Below are 15,395 nucleotides of genomic sequence, written 5' to 3'. Positions count from 1 at the left end.
AACCCTAGTCTCAGTGTTGCCTCCATCTTGCCAGGAGTGGAGGGCAAGCGCTTGGCCCTCTCGGAGGAAGCCAGGTCAGTCTCCTCCGTGGGTGTAGATCGCTGCTGTTGCCCGGGCTTTCTGAACCCAGCAAGACTCTCAAAGGTACTAGCAGGCATTGAGAACTTTTTTCCCTCCCCATAACATCAAAGTCTAATAGATAAACTTGCACAGAGGAGCTGTGGCCAGCCTGAGTCAGGGGTAGCAAAGAATTCCAGGCTTAGAGCAGGACTCATATTTCTATCTAGCTCAGCAAGTCATGTTACCTCCCTAAGTCTTATTGTCTTCATCTGTAAAATGGAGAAATACCCACTCTTCTGGACTTTCACATGCCACTTACAGGCTCTGAGTGGTAGATACCATGTACTTGACTGATTTCTCAGTCTGGGGCTTGGGTCAAATTAACCTTATAAAGCCCTTAAATTGCCTGTGTGAGTAGTGTGTATGAATAATAGGTATGTGTGTGTGAGTATATGCGAATATAGAATTCATATGCAAAATATGTCTCCCTATTCCTAATGTGTAAGAAAGAAATAGAATTTGACTTTTTATTTATTTGGTTTTCGGCCAAGCACATAATGCTGCATTCACTGGGGCTACATAGGAGTATGATGGGTCATTGCTGTATGGCTTTTGTTTAAGAAAAATGGAAAGCCTAATTAACTCCCTCGTAATCCCTCCCACTTCAAAGCCCAGGGCCATGGGGGGGCTATGGCGGTGGAAGTCACAAGGGGGGCTCCCCAGGGAGCCCAGCGTGGGAACCGCGGGGCCAGATGGGCTGTGAGGCCCCTCGGGCTCCCATACTGTGCAGCAGCAGGGGTGGTTGTGGGCTGAGCCTTGCTGAGTCATGCTCCCTCTCTGGCCGGGTCATGTGTTGGCTGACAAGCCCTGGCTGGTATGGAGCCTTCGCCTGGCTTCTTGGGGAAATGACTTCAGTCCCTGCCTGCCATGGCTCAGCCTACAGAAAAGGGGAATCCTCAGCCACCCACTGCCCCTCCAACTACCCAAGGGTCCCCTCCCTGCTCAGAACCCCCAGGAGCTGCCCCTCAGGGCATCCCATCCTTGCTGCCCCAGGGCTCTGACAGGACAGTCTGGTTTGCATGCAGTTTTGGGCAGCACTGGGCTGCAGATGTGGGCTGGCACATTGCTGGCTCATTGAGCATGACATTTCCTCAGGTGCCACAAAGGGGCTGACCTTCACTCTCCTGTTGCTGTTGGGACCCTCTTTCTGCCTCTTTCTGCATTATTTATAACAGTCTTTACAGGTAAGCAAATATTGGAGATCAGAGAGACCAAGAAGGCTGGAATTAACAGGGAAAAGTACTAAAAATAAGAGAGTTGCAAAGAGAAAGCATCTCAAGATCTGCAGAGGGGTTCTATTCAGTCTTTGGCAGAATTGATATCTGTGCATAGGTTACAGGAAATTTCCCTAGTATGGAAAAATAACCACTGGACAGCAATAGGTTGAAAAATGTATGAGGCTCACACAGAGCTAAAAGGAGTTCATGTTCTCACAGCCACACTGAAAAGACCTCATAATATATGGACACTGAGGAGAGTCATCAGAAGGGTCTCACCAAAAAGTGAGCCAAAATTATTCCTAGTACATGCTGCCTAGCTAACAAAGCTTAAAAGCAAGCCTCACTAACTAATTCCAAATAATTGTGTGCCAGACAAATCACAATATTATTTAAAGGAATAAAACAAAATTGAGAACCCAACGTAAAATTCACAGAGCTCGTCATCCAATCAAAAATTACAAGCCTTATAAAACATTGCTGAAAGAAATTAAAGAGGACGTAAATAAATGGGAAGACATTCACATTCACAGATTGGAAGATTTAATATTGTTAAGACAGGAGTGCTTCCCAAATGAATCTAAACATTCAATGTAATACCTATCAAAACCCAAAGGCTTTTTATAAAGAAATGGAAAATCTGATCCTAAAATTCATAAAAAATTGCAAGGGACCCCAAATAGCCAAAACAATCTTGAAGAAGAACTAAGCTAGAAGATTCATTGAAAACTCTTAGAACTCAACGCTGAAAAGATAAACCCGTTTTAAAATGTGTAAAAGACTTAAATAGCCATATCCCAAAGAAAATACACAAATGGCCAACGAGCACATAAAAAGATGCTTAACATTATTCATTAGAAAAATAGAAATCAAAACCACAATGAGTTACCACTTAACACTCATCAGGATAGAAATTGGAACCCTAATATATTTCTGAATGTAAAAGGAGCAGCCACTGTGGAAGAAGATTGGCACTTCCTCAAAAAGTTAAACATGGAATTACCATATGATCCAGCAATTCTACTTCTAGGTATATTCCTAAAGAATTAAATACAGCTGTTCGAACAATCAGTTATGCACAAATGTTCACAGCTGCACTATTCACAATAACCAAAAGGTGGAAACAACCCAAATGTCCATCAACATATTAATGAATAAACAAATTGAGATAGAGCCATATCATGGAATATTATGCACCCATAAAAATGAATAAAGTATTGATACATGCTACAACATGGATGAACCTAGAAAACATGCTAAGCAAAAGAAGCCAGAAACAACGGTCACATATTTTATGATTCCATTTATATGAAATATCTAGAATAGGCAAATCCATAGAAACAGAAAGATTAGGTTTTGCCAAGGGCCGGGGGAGGGGGAAATGGAGAGTGACTGTTTAAAAAGTACAGTTTTGGGCCGGCCCAGTGGTGCACTGGATAGTGCGCCGCTTGGGAAGCGCAGCGGCGCTCCCGCCCGAGGGTTCGGATCCCACATACAGACCGGCTCCCGCTCACTGGCTGAGCGAGGCGCGGGAGCAACACCGAGGCTTGCGATCCCGTTGCCGGTCCCCGGTCTGGTACGGGGGCAACACTGAGGGTTGCGATCCGTTGCCGGACACGGAAAAAAGACAAAAGACAAAAAAAAAATATATATATATTGCATTAAAATATGATCTACCTTGATTACTGAGTTTTTTGATGCCCAAGGCACCCTGATCCCAGCCCCGGTTCGACCTTCCAATTTCTGTGCACTGCTGTGGCAGATACCCCCCGCCCTCAGGTCCCCAGGCTTCGGGGTCTTCTGGGGTCTTCGTACGTCAAGGCCTTTCATCCACTCCTGAGTGTCAGAAGAGCAGCTGAGGGTGGCATTCGATCCTTGCAGACTATTTTTGAACCTGCCCTTCAGTGACTGACAAAATGTTGCTCTCGGTAGAGCTGATGTGTTGAAATGTTGAGTGTTGATGTCAGGTGGTTTGTGTGATCATGTATCTTCATCCTTGACCTCACAAAGGGGCCTGGAACCTGGAAGGAAAAGGAGCTCTCAGCACTTTTGCCCCCACCAAGTTTGACAAAACTTCACACTGTTACCTGGTAACTGAGGCTACTAGGCAATTTGGCCTTGTCCTGGGGTCCAGTGGAAAAACTCACATGTCGCGCTGTCTTGCTTTTGTGCACTGCCCTTTACAGTTTACAAGGCACTCCTTTTGTTTATTGATACTACATCTTTATTGAGCACCTACTATGTGCCAGGCATTCTGCTAGGCGCTGGGGACACAACAGGGAACAAGACAGACTAGGTGGGGGAGGCAACAATAAACAAATAGATGAATTAAAAATGGGGAAAAGTTCTGGGGATGGATGGTGGTGATGGTTGTGTAACAGTGTGGATGTACTTAATGCTACTGAACTGTATGCTTAAAAATGGCTAAAATGGGGCCGGCCCGGTGGCGCACTGGATAGTGCGCCGCTTGGGAAGCGCGGCGGCGCTCCGCCCGAGGGTTCGGATCCCACATACAGACCGGTTCCTGCTCACTGGCTGAGCGAGGTGCGGGAGCAACACCGAGGGTTGCAATCCCGTTGCCGGTCCCCGGTCCGGTACGGGGGCAACACTGAGGGTTGCAGTCCGTTGCCGGACACGGAAAAAGACAAAAAAAATAAAATAAAATAAAATAAAATAAAAAAATAAAATAAAAATGGCTAAAATGGTAAATTTTGTGTTATGTATATTTTACCATAATTTAAAAACATATTGAAAAAAGGGAATATCAAGAATGAAAAGTGCTCATTGAGGAATTCCACTTTAGATACTACAGTGGCCAGGAAGGCCCATCGGGAGGGACATTTAATCAGTGATGGGGATGATAAGGAAGCGGCCAGGGGAAGACATGAGAGAGAGAAGGCTCTCCAGGCCGAGGGTACTGCCAGCGCAGAGGCCCCGCGGTGGAAACTACAGCCGTACACCTGTTTTACGAGGGAGGCTGGTCTCTGGAGATGCAAGGAGGCTCAGCGACTCCCTGTAACTAGCAAGGTTTAAGCCAGGCCAGCCCTGCCTCAGTGAATCCTAACAGCGTATACCTGCACATCACTTCGCAGTTGAGCGAGCAAGTGCTTTTCCTGCCGCTCTCCTTTGAATTCAAGAGGCCCTTGAGTTCAAGTGCATAAAATTGACTGCAAGTGCAGGCAAACACAACGTGTGTATTACACTGCCCCTAAAACACCTTGCACTCCTGTCACAGAATATACTCCAATCTTTTATGGTTTGAAAACAAACAAAAACAAACATCACCCACCTGGGCTTGGGGCAGACTTGTGCTTGCTGAGAGGCGCCTTTGACAGGTGCCAGGACATCTGTGCTGTGAGAGATCGGGAAGGGGCATAGCTGAGGCCTCAGTGCCAGACAAGGGGAGTCTGGCATCCGCACGGCCACGTGTCAGGACATCCAGGAGATGCCGCACCCTAGGTTATCTCACCTGGGCACAGCAACAAGAGACCTTAGAAATCTCCGTTGGATAAGGAGCTGCTTGAATGCAAGGGGTGGGAGGGGAGGAGATGACTTAAGATAACACCTGCCCTAGGAGACTTCCTGTTCTTTATTTTCCTCGTCTTTTAAAGGGGCGCAGATCTAAAGCAGAACTTGTGGTAGATGAGCCACAGCTATTGAGGAACTGGCCTCTTATTTTGGAAAGTCCTTTGGACAGGGGTTGCAGGAGATCCCAGCTTGTGTCCTGACCTGCCAGGAGCTGGCTGTACGGATCTTGGGTGACTCCTAGTTCCTTCTCTCTGAGGTTCAGTTTCCTCATCTGCAAAATAAGAGATTCATCTCCAAAAGTGTTACTGCAGACTTTTCCAGCACCCAGATCCCTGGTTTTGTGTTGCAGAAGTCCATCATAGGCTTTATTTTCTGTGCTATGGAGACCAGCACCTATGTACAGTAGTCCTCTTTTTATCTGATGAGAGTGGGAACTGTATGCAGTTGGGAGGTGGGGAGGAGAGGCTGGGAAAGGGAATTCCTAGGAAAAAGTCAGATAAAGCACTAAATCATGAAACATAATGCCTAGCATTATCTTTTAATGAAGCCATGTGACCTGTATGTTCATTTTTGCCAGTCTTTTGCTATAGGACTGTCTGTGGTGCTGAGACTGAAGCGTAGTTCACACCCACAGTGGCAGGGCTCCAATTTCCAGTTTGGGAATTCATTACATTGGTTCAAGAACTTAGACTCTTGTTGCAATCTGAGTGCAGAATCTTTCCAGATTCTTGCAGATTTCTCCTAATCTTTGCTATGATCTCATCCACACAAACTTTGACAGCAGTTTTGTTGGGGTTTTTTGTTTTGTTTTTTTTTCCTTTTTTTGTCTTTTTTTGTGTCCGGCAACGGATCGCAACCCTCAGTGTCGCGCCCGTACCGGACCGGGACCAGCAACGGGATCGCAACCCTTGGTGCTGTGCCCGCACCTCGCCCAGCCAGTGAGCGGGAACCGGTCTGTATGTGGGATCCGAACCCTCGGCGGGAGCGCCGCCGCACTCCCAAGCTGCGCACTGTAGCAGTGTGCCACCGGGCCGGCCCCTTGTTGGGTTTTTTTTTTAGCAACTCAACTTTATTGAATCCTTCCACAGGCTTCGCTTAGTTTTCATTGAAATCTCTTCTTTTACACTCATACTTTCTGTTTATGGGCCATTTAATTAAATTTTGTAATTAGAGTAACGAATGGGTTTGGGAAGAAACAACTGATGCCCAGTAAAAAAAACTCAGCAGCTGGGAGTAGATCACCGAGCTGGGGGAACAGGGGGGTCTCTGGGGCATTAGTCAAGGAGATGGAGAGTGTTGGTTAACCTGGCTGCTTGGTTAGCTGGAGGCTGTTAGGGAAGCGTCTGTTGTACCAAAGGCCTGAGAGGGCCTGTATAGGATTAGGTTTGGCTGCAAGTAACAGAAAACTCCCCCAAATGACAAGAAGTTCCGTGAGCTCTGAGCTGAGGTAGATGTCCCAGGGCAGTGTCAGGTACCCAACTTGCTCCTTCCTGTTGCCCTGCCTACCATGCTGAGCTGCCTTCCCAAGGACACTGGGCACTGGGCTCTTTCCTGCTGTGCTGGGTCTGGCCCAGCCTCGCAGCCCAGCTCTGAGCACTGGACTTCATCTTGCTCTCTGGGCTGGTGGACCCACTCTCACCAGACCTAGTGACCATCTGTCAGGTTGTCTTATATTAGGCCCTGAGCAGGCACCTGCTCGGCTGGGACTCAGGCCCAGTCATAGAGGGCTGAGAATCACCAAAGTTGTACTCGGCAGGCCTGAGGCAGGATACTTCCACATGGAAGGGTTGAGATGTTTAGTCTTGAATGTTTCAGTGGGAGGCCCTTCCAGTGTTCTGGTTTATCTCTGAGTTCAGGGTGTTTTGTTCGTTTAGGCTGGGCTCAGAGCCCCTCTAATCTATCTACTTATTCTTTCTGGATCTTGACTTTGTGTCCATGGCTTCTGAATCGTATTTCAGATGACGCTGTAAGTATTTCTGTGGGGACTAAGATCAGCTACTCTTCCCACTATTCTCCTAAGAGCCTCTCTAAGAGTTTTGTGTTAATTTGGAAGACAGTGGGAAGACTGGATTTTTTCCTAGTGTCAGAGGGATGAATTAGTCATCACTTTTTCAGCGATAGGTGATAGAAACTCAAACTGGCATGTAATCTAGAAAGGGAATGTATTGGCTCACAGAACTGTGAAGCACAGGGACTAGCTGGCTACAGGCACAGCTGGAGCTGAGTATTTAAATTATTTTATCAGGAATCTATCTCTCTATTTCTGGACTCTGCATTTCCTGTGCTGGCTTCATTCTCAGGCAGACTCTTTGTAGATACTGGTGAAGATGGTTGCCAGCCTCTCTAGAATGAAATGCAACCAGCTGAGCCCCCTTGTCCAAACGCTCCAGCAAATTCCTGGTATTTACTCTCATCCACCCAGGAGAATCAGTTGTTGGGGCCAAAGGACAAAGCACTTTAGTTGACCAGGCTGTTTAATTGACCGGGCTGCACTTACCTGCTGCACTGCCTGGGTTGGGGCTGAGGGGCAGCTTCCCAAAAAATAAATCAGTGGGTTTCCACCCATTGGGAGGGGGAATGGGTGAGAGGCAGACTGAATAACAGAGGTGAGAGAAGGAAACAAAAGATTTGTAAAATGAAATGGCTGTGTGGGAACTTCATGTGTAGTCCCTCACTTCCTTCCTAGAAGACAAGTAGAGGCACGGATCATGAGCCAGTTCTAATGGATTAGTACTGGCTGCTGAGGCTCCGTGTTGAAGGCTTGGGGCTCAGCTGGAAGTAGGGCTGTGATCAGTTAGTGGTATCCTTCATGGTTAGGGAAGAGGCATAGGTGATCCCGGAGCCATGTACCTACTACCCTAGCGGATCCTATTTCAGGTCTGGGCATTCCTGACAGCAATTTAAAAAGGAAAACTTGGGCCGTCCCAGTGGCTCACTTGGGAGGGTGCGGTGCTGGTAGCGCCGCCGCCGCCGTGGGTTTGGATCCTATATAGGGATGGCCGGTGAGCTCACTGGCTGAGCGTGGTGCGGACGACACCAAGCCAAGAGTTACGATCCTCTTACCAGTCAAAAAAAAAGGTGTAAAAAGGAAAACTTGCCTCAGATGATCAAATACAAGTTCTCATCAATGGAGGAGGCTCCAAGCTGGTGGTAGGGCAGTACTTAGGGTGTCCAGGACATGGTCAGAGGAAGGCAGTCCTGCCTGGGTGGGAGCCTGAGTTCCCCCAGACAGGCCTGAAGAGAGCCAGTATGGTCTGGCTGGCTGAGCTGGCCGGGCAAGAGCATACCTCCAGCAGAAACCATGAGCATGGTAACACTGGGTCTGGGTGGCTGGTCAAGGTTGAAAGAGAAGAATTGGGAGAGCCAACCAGTTTAAGATTGAGGGTGTGAGTCAGAAGACAGGTTCATGAAGCATGACCCTCCTAGAACCCCAGTTTTCCCATCAGTCAAATGGAAACACTAACCACTGATCAACCCCTGTGTCTTGGTCAATGAGACCATAGCTGTGAATGTCACTTGGGGACTAAAAAGTGCTATATATATGTCATAGTCTACTCCTGTACTCTAACAAAATACTGTAGAATGGGTGGTTTATGAACAACAGAACTTTATTTCTAACAGGTCTGGAGGCTGTGAAATTCAAGATTAAGGAACCAGCAGATTTGGTGTCTGGTGAGGGCCCACTTCCTGGTTCACAGATGGTGGCTTCCTGCTGTATTCTCACGAGTTGGAAGGGGTGAAAGAGCTCTCTTTGACCACTTTTATAAGAGCACTAATCCCATTCATAAGAGCTCCACCCTCATGACCTAATCACTCCTGCTGTATTCTCACGAGTTGGAAGGGGTGAAAGAGCTCTCTTTGACCACTTTTATAAGAACACTAATCCCATTCATAAGAGCTCCACCCTCATGACCTAATCAACTCTCAGAGGCCCCGCCTCCTAATACCATGACCGTGGGGGTTAGGATTTCAGCACATGGATTTTGCTGGAGACAAAAACGTGCAGACCATCGCAATCTGTGACCACAATTCATGGGGTGTCTGACACATGCTAGGCTCCCAACTTATGTTACTTCATCTTTCTAAGAATCCTGGGGTGGGATTTTTTTTATTTCCCCCATTTTGTCTATAGAAACTGAGGCAGCAAAAGTTAATGCCTTGACCTCAAAGGACTAGTGTTCGTGGCAAAGCCAGGGCCTGGCCTCGTTGTTGGGCTTCTTTCCATTTCAAGACAATCCTTCTTTCTACACTTTTGTCTCTTCTCTGGAAATCCATTTTAATGCCTTGACCTCAAAGGACTAGTGTTCGTGGCAAAGCCAGGGCCTGGCCTCGTTGTTGCGCTTCTTTCCATTTCAAGACAATCCTTCTTTCTACACTTTTGTCTCTTCTCTGGAAATCCATTCATTCATTCATTCATTCATTTCTTTACTAAGTGCTGAGTAATATCCGAATATTTCTCCAAAGCTTACATGGATCTCAGAAATGAGATAAGTACAGAATTATATCAGATTCTTGAGCAGGAAGGGCCCAGGGGGTTGTCTAGTTTTATGTTCTCTTTTCCAGAGTGGACAGTGAGAACCAGATGGGGTGGTGACCCACTGGAGGGCACAGAGTAGTACTGGACAGGCCCAGAGCCCAAGCTGTGACTGAGCCACCCCCACCCCCTCCTCCTTCCTTCTACTCAGTAATTCTGAGAATCTGCTCTAGGCCAGGCACTAAGCTAGGCGATTTGCTGATTGTCGCCAGGAAAGTGGAGCCACCAATTTTTCCTGAAGATGCATTCTTTCTTAAGCAGGGAATCGATTTCCAACAAGATACACAATCTTCCAACGAAGCCACTTATGTGAGTCTGGATGAAACTCCATTAATCCACTGCTAGGGTTATTTATCTCCCTGGCTTGGGGCAGCCACATTCCTTTCAGATAAGGGGTGTGGTGTTGCTAGAGGAAAGGGCATAGAAGGCTTGGCAGCCAGAAAGGGGGGCCGGCAGCCGGGGGGGCAGACATGGGTGAGGGGCCAGGGGGTTCGTGCACATGAGGTGGTGCACAGGGCAGTGCATTTGGCCCCAGAACTGCCCCTGCTCAGCCACAAACTTGCCATGGGACTTGGACTGTTCCCAATCCTTGCCGAAGCTCCATTTCCCCACCTGTAAATGGGAATACATGGTCTTGAGAAGCAGGATGATGGTTGACGGCACAGGCTTTGTAGGGAGAGAAGACACTTGGGTTTGAACCTCATCCTCACCTTTCTGGAACCCTTGGTGCTATGGGTTGAATTGTGTCCTCCAAAAAAAAAAAAAGATATGTTGAAGTCCTAACTCCCAGTACCTCAGAATGTGACCTTATTTGGAGATAGGGTATTTACAGAGATAATCAAGTTTAAATGATGTCATTAGGGTGGGACCTCACCCAATATGGCTGGTGTCCTTATCAAAAAGGGAAATTTAGGCACAGGGATAAATGCACATAGAGGAAAGACCGTGAGATAAGACAGAGAAGATGTCATCTGCAAGCCAAGGAGAGACACCTGGGACAGATCCTTCCCTCGCAGCCCTCAGAAGGAGCCAACCCTACCCAACGCCTCATCTCAGACTTCCAGCCTCTGGAGCTGCGAGATGACAGATTTCTGTGGTTTAAGCCACACAGTTGTGGTACTTTTTTACAGAAGGTCTAGCAAACTAATTATAAGTGACTCGCTCGATCTCTGAGTTTCCAGATTAGTAACATGGGGACTGTAACACCTACCCTGCAGAGTTGTTTTAAGACTCTGATAAGAGGATTCATATAAGACACTTAGTGCAGCCCTTGGCATATAATAAATGCTTAATAATAGTGGTGGCTGTTAGTCCTGTGCTGTGACCTCCCAGCTCCACTGGGAAGAGGAAGGCGACCAGGACAGGACGAGAAGCCCTCAATTCAGACCTTACAAAGAGAACCGGGTCACCTGAGGCACCCCATCAAAAGCCTCTCTTAAATATGGAGAAGCCAGAGAAATCACTGTTAATGCAGTACTTAATGGTTTTTAGCTAGAGAGTGGTCTTCAGCTTAATTGACAAGGCCGCGAGGCTTAGGTTTCTTATTTTTATGTGCTGGGTACACTTTGAGTCTGTTGAGCTGCTATGGGTAATCAATAAGTGCAGTCATCACAGACATTTTATGGGCATTTTGTAAGGAGGTGGCATGGTTTCGAGGGAAGGACACTCCCTGGGTGACCCTGAGTAAATCTATGATCCTCCTTGGGCCTCAGTTTCCATATCTGTAAAGTGAAGGAGACAAGCAACTGGATCAGTGAAGTACTAAAATTTTAGTTAAGTATAAATTTAATGTGTACACATGCATCTTGGGAGGAAAGTGTCCATAGCTTTTATCTAGTTCTTGAAGGGGCTCCTGACTCCGAAATTATCCATCATGGACAACCTCTCAGGGATGCTGGTTCCTAGCTGGCCCGGGATTCTGGGGCTGTGATTCTAAAGCTGTTACTAAGAAGCAAGTCCTACAGGGGTGGCTGCTCCAAGTTACTGGGCTGAGGGGGATCAGGAACATGTAGAAAGAGCTTATCGCTGGGGGCTTTGCTGGTCAGGGAGGCCCCTGCTGCCCAGCAGCCTTGTTTCTCCTGCCTTTGGCCCTTCCTCCTGTCCCACAGGCCCTAGATGGTGTCCAAGAGGTACCTCCCTAACTCAGCCACCTGTCCCTCTCCTGGATGGCTACAATGCCTAACCCATCACCCTGTTTCTACGGTGGCCCTACACCCATCACACTTGGAGCAAAATCCAAATCACTTACAATCCCTACCTGGTCCGGCCTCTACCTGTCTCTCTGGTGTCCTCCTCCCACTGAGCTGCAGCTTCACTGACCTCAGCGCCTTGTGTCATAGGCTTGGTCCCCACTTAGCTGGTCCTTCTGCCTGGAATGCTCTTCCCACCTCTTCCATTGCCTGACTCCTCCTCCTTCAAGTCTCAGGTGTCAGCTCCTCCAGGAAGCCTTTCTTCACACCCCATCTAGGGAGAAATTCTTCGCTCCCTCTGTTATCCTCCATCAGCACCCCTGGTTTGTTTCTCCTTCATAGCACTAACTCAATCCATAATTTAATATTTATATATTTTCTTCCCCCACATAGATGCCAACTCACAAAGGAAGGAACTGAGTCTCATACATCACAGTGCCTGGCTCAATAGCAGCAATGAATACATGCTTGAACACACCCACTAGAATGGCTAAAATGCAAATGAGTGACAATACCAAGTGTTGGTGAGGGCACGGGGACAGTTGGATTCTCATACAGCTGATGGGAGCACACAGTGGTACAATCACTTTGGAAAGCAGCTTGCCATTTTTATAAAGTTACACACACGCTCACCATATAGCCCAATAATTCTGCTCCTAGGTATTTGCCCAAGAGAAATAAAGTCCACACAAAGACATATACACAAATATTGCAGACTTACTTGTAATGGCCAGAAACTAGAAACAAACCAATCATCCATCTAGAACAGGCTGCTTCCCCACAGTCTGAGTGGGCACTAAGGAGGAAAGCTCCCAAGAGGAAGCTGAGAGAATCTGCCTGAGTCCCCTGCCATGGGGGTGACTGTTGAGTGTTGGTGATTCATAGATGGTGGATGACATCAGGGGCTGGGGGGGGCTGGGGTTCGCTTGAGATGCTACTAATGTCTCTCTCATCTTCAGATTCCCAGTCAGGTTCAGAAGTGTTCAGCTATTCTCTGGAGAATCACAGTTTATAATCACATGTTTTATTTGTGTCATTATTTGTCTAATGTCATCCTCCCCCAACCCACAGCACATAAGCTCCAAGAGGCCAGTGGTACCCCTGGCTGTGGCACCCAGCACAGTGCCTGGCTCAGAGTGACTCGGAGAATCACAGTTTATAATCACATGTTTTATTTGTGTCATTATTTGTCTAATGTCATCCTCTCCCAACCCACAGCACATAAGCTCCAAGAGGCCAGTGGTACCCCTGGCTGTGGCACCCAGCACAGTGCCTGGCTCAGAGTGACTCGGTGCTCAATATTTAGGGCTGTTGAGTACATGTAGATTAGAGGAAGAATGGGCAGGTGGAGGGCAGGGGGGGTGGGGGCATATCCCTGGAGACAGACTTGCTGGGCACCGTGCTGCCTGGCCTGAAAGCAGGGGACTGGCGGCTTGAGAGAACCTGGCCCTGGTGCTGCCCGTGCAGGCAGGATTCTTGCAAAACGCCAATTAAGACATTTGACCCAAATTTGGATAAAAGCCTTTTTCCTGTGTCAAGTTGAGCTAATAATATACATTTATTCATAATTTATGAGGCCTAGTAAGTGGGAACAATTAAGGAAAAGGCCTGGGCAAAGCCTATTTCTTTTAAGTGTCATAGGCCTTTTTTTTGTTCTCACCCTTCTCTGCTGCCATGAAACACTGTTGTTTTTAATGTGATTATCACTATTTGTTATCATTACTCTTATGTGACGCTTACTGTGCACTTACTGGGCTTGACTATGATGCTGCCTCTTTGAATCTTAACCATGTGAGGCAGGTATTGTTGCTGTTCCCACTGCACAGACGAGACAGTTGGATTTCAGAGGGGATGAAGAGACTTGCCCAGAGTCTCAGGGCTGGTGAGTGGGGATTTCAGCTCAGGGCTGCCAGGCCCCAGGGCTGACCCGCTTTATCACTGCAATGTTGTGTTTCGGTGTCAGCCTCCCAACTCAGGCTATTTCTGAAACTGCAGGGCAGCCCTTCTATTAGTAACTGCTAAACTTGGGAGAACAGGGTGCAGAAGTGATCACCTTCTGATTCAGTAGGTCTGGGATTAGGCCTGAGAATTTGCATTATTTCCAACATAATAAGTTCCCATGTGATGCTGGTGCTGGTGGTCCAGGAACCACACTCTTGAGAACTGCTGGTTTATACAGTGCTGTGACCCCCTGAGTCCCCATGTCTCCCTTCTACCCTACCTGTCACTGGCAGATGGGCCTATGACTTTCTAGACCTTCTTCTGTGTTTGCATACATATTACCATTCATAGGAAAACACGTAGCTTGATTTTTGTTTCAGTCTCTTTACATGTGGGATTATATTCTACATGCTGATATTCTAAGACTTCTTTTTTTTAATGTGTCTTGGAGAACATGTAGATCTGCCTCATTCTTCTCAATAGTGCTGTAGTGTTTCATGATATGGGTGTATTGTGGTTTTATTTACCTGTTGTCTACTAATGGGTGGTCTTCCACATTTTAGACATTACAAATATTCCTGTAAAATCCTTGGGAACATGGGTGAGTATTTCTCCAGAACCTGTACAGATACTCCTGATTTAACAATGGTTCAACTTAACAATTTTTCGGCTTTACAACCATGCAAAAGAGATAAACATTCAGTAGAAATTATACTTTGAATTTTGAATCTTGATAACCTTATAATAACCTTACTATATAGTAGGCTTTATGTTAGATGATTTTCCCCAGTTGTAGGCTAACGTAAGTGTTCTGAGCATGTTTAACGTAGGTTAGGCTAAGCTATGTTTGGTAGGTTACATGTACTAAATGCACTTTGAGTTAAACAATATTTTCAACTTAACAATGTGTTATTGGTCGTAACCCTGTCTTAAGTCAAGGGGCATCTGTAATCACTCAATAATGTCAGCCATTATTATTGCTGTTTTTTTGTTTCATTATTAATACAGAGGGGTTGTTAGCTTTAAGAAATCCCTATAGGTGGGGCAGTTATGTAAAGAAGTAGTTCCCTATTTGCAGGCTCTAACGAAGTTTTCAACAAAACAGTTCCAGTGAAAGGAAAGAGATGCCATGTGGGCAGGGCCTTGAGGGATGTGTAGGAGTGCAGAGAGGAGAGAAGAGAGCAGCAGGCAGATCTGCACTGCCAGGGCCTGGCGTAGCTACCAGTAGTTTCCACCATTGCAAGAGATGGCAAAATCGGGCCTTGGCCAAGGGTCCAGATTGGCAGCATCGTGAGTAAGAGGGTCTCTGCCTGGGTCTAGCCACATTCCACTCTGATCCACCTCTTTCCTTCCTGTCTCCTCAGGGTGCGGGNGTTAAACAATATTTTCAACTTAACAATGTGTTATTGGTCGTAACCCTGTCTTAAGTCAAGGAGCATCTGTAATCACTCAATAATGTCAGCCATTATTATTGCTGTTTTTTTGTTTCATTATTAATACAGAGGGGTTGTTAGCTTTAAAAAATCCCTGTAGGTGGGGCGGTTATGTAAAGAAGTAGTTCCCTGTTTGCAGGCTCTAACAAAGTTTTCAACAAAACAGTTCCAGTGAAAGGAAAGAGATGCCGTGTGGGCAGGGCCTTGAGGGATGTGTAGGAGTGCAGAGAGGAGAGAAGAGAGCAGCAGGCAGATCTGCACTGCCAGGGCCTGGCATAGCTACCAGTAGTTTCCACCATTGCAAGAGATGGCAAAATCGGGCCTTGGCCAAGGGTCCAGATTGGCAGCATCGTGAGTAAGAGGGTCTCTGCTTGGGTCTAGCCACATTCCACTCTGATCCACCTCTTTCCTTCCTGTCTCCTCAGGGTGCGGG

The 15,395-nt window shown here is 46.9% G+C and overlaps 1 protein-coding gene across 2 annotated transcripts in view; it reads left to right on the top strand.

Annotated features, from left to right (window-relative positions):
- The window catches only part of PPARGC1B (peroxisome proliferator-activated receptor gamma, coactivator 1 beta), a 108,338-nt gene that overhangs the window by 64,309 nt on the left and 28,634 nt on the right, over nucleotides 1-15,395 (top strand). The gene's annotated exons all lie outside the window — the stretch shown is intronic.

This window comes from Galeopterus variegatus, unplaced genomic scaffold (genome assembly GCF_000696425.1).
Source record: "Galeopterus variegatus unplaced genomic scaffold, G_variegatus-3.0.2 Scaffold212, whole genome shotgun sequence".
NCBI classification, from domain to species: Eukaryota; Metazoa; Chordata; class Mammalia; order Dermoptera; family Cynocephalidae; genus Galeopterus; species Galeopterus variegatus.
Note: the sequence above shows the minus strand (reverse complement) of the source record. Positions and strands in the feature narration are given on the sequence as shown.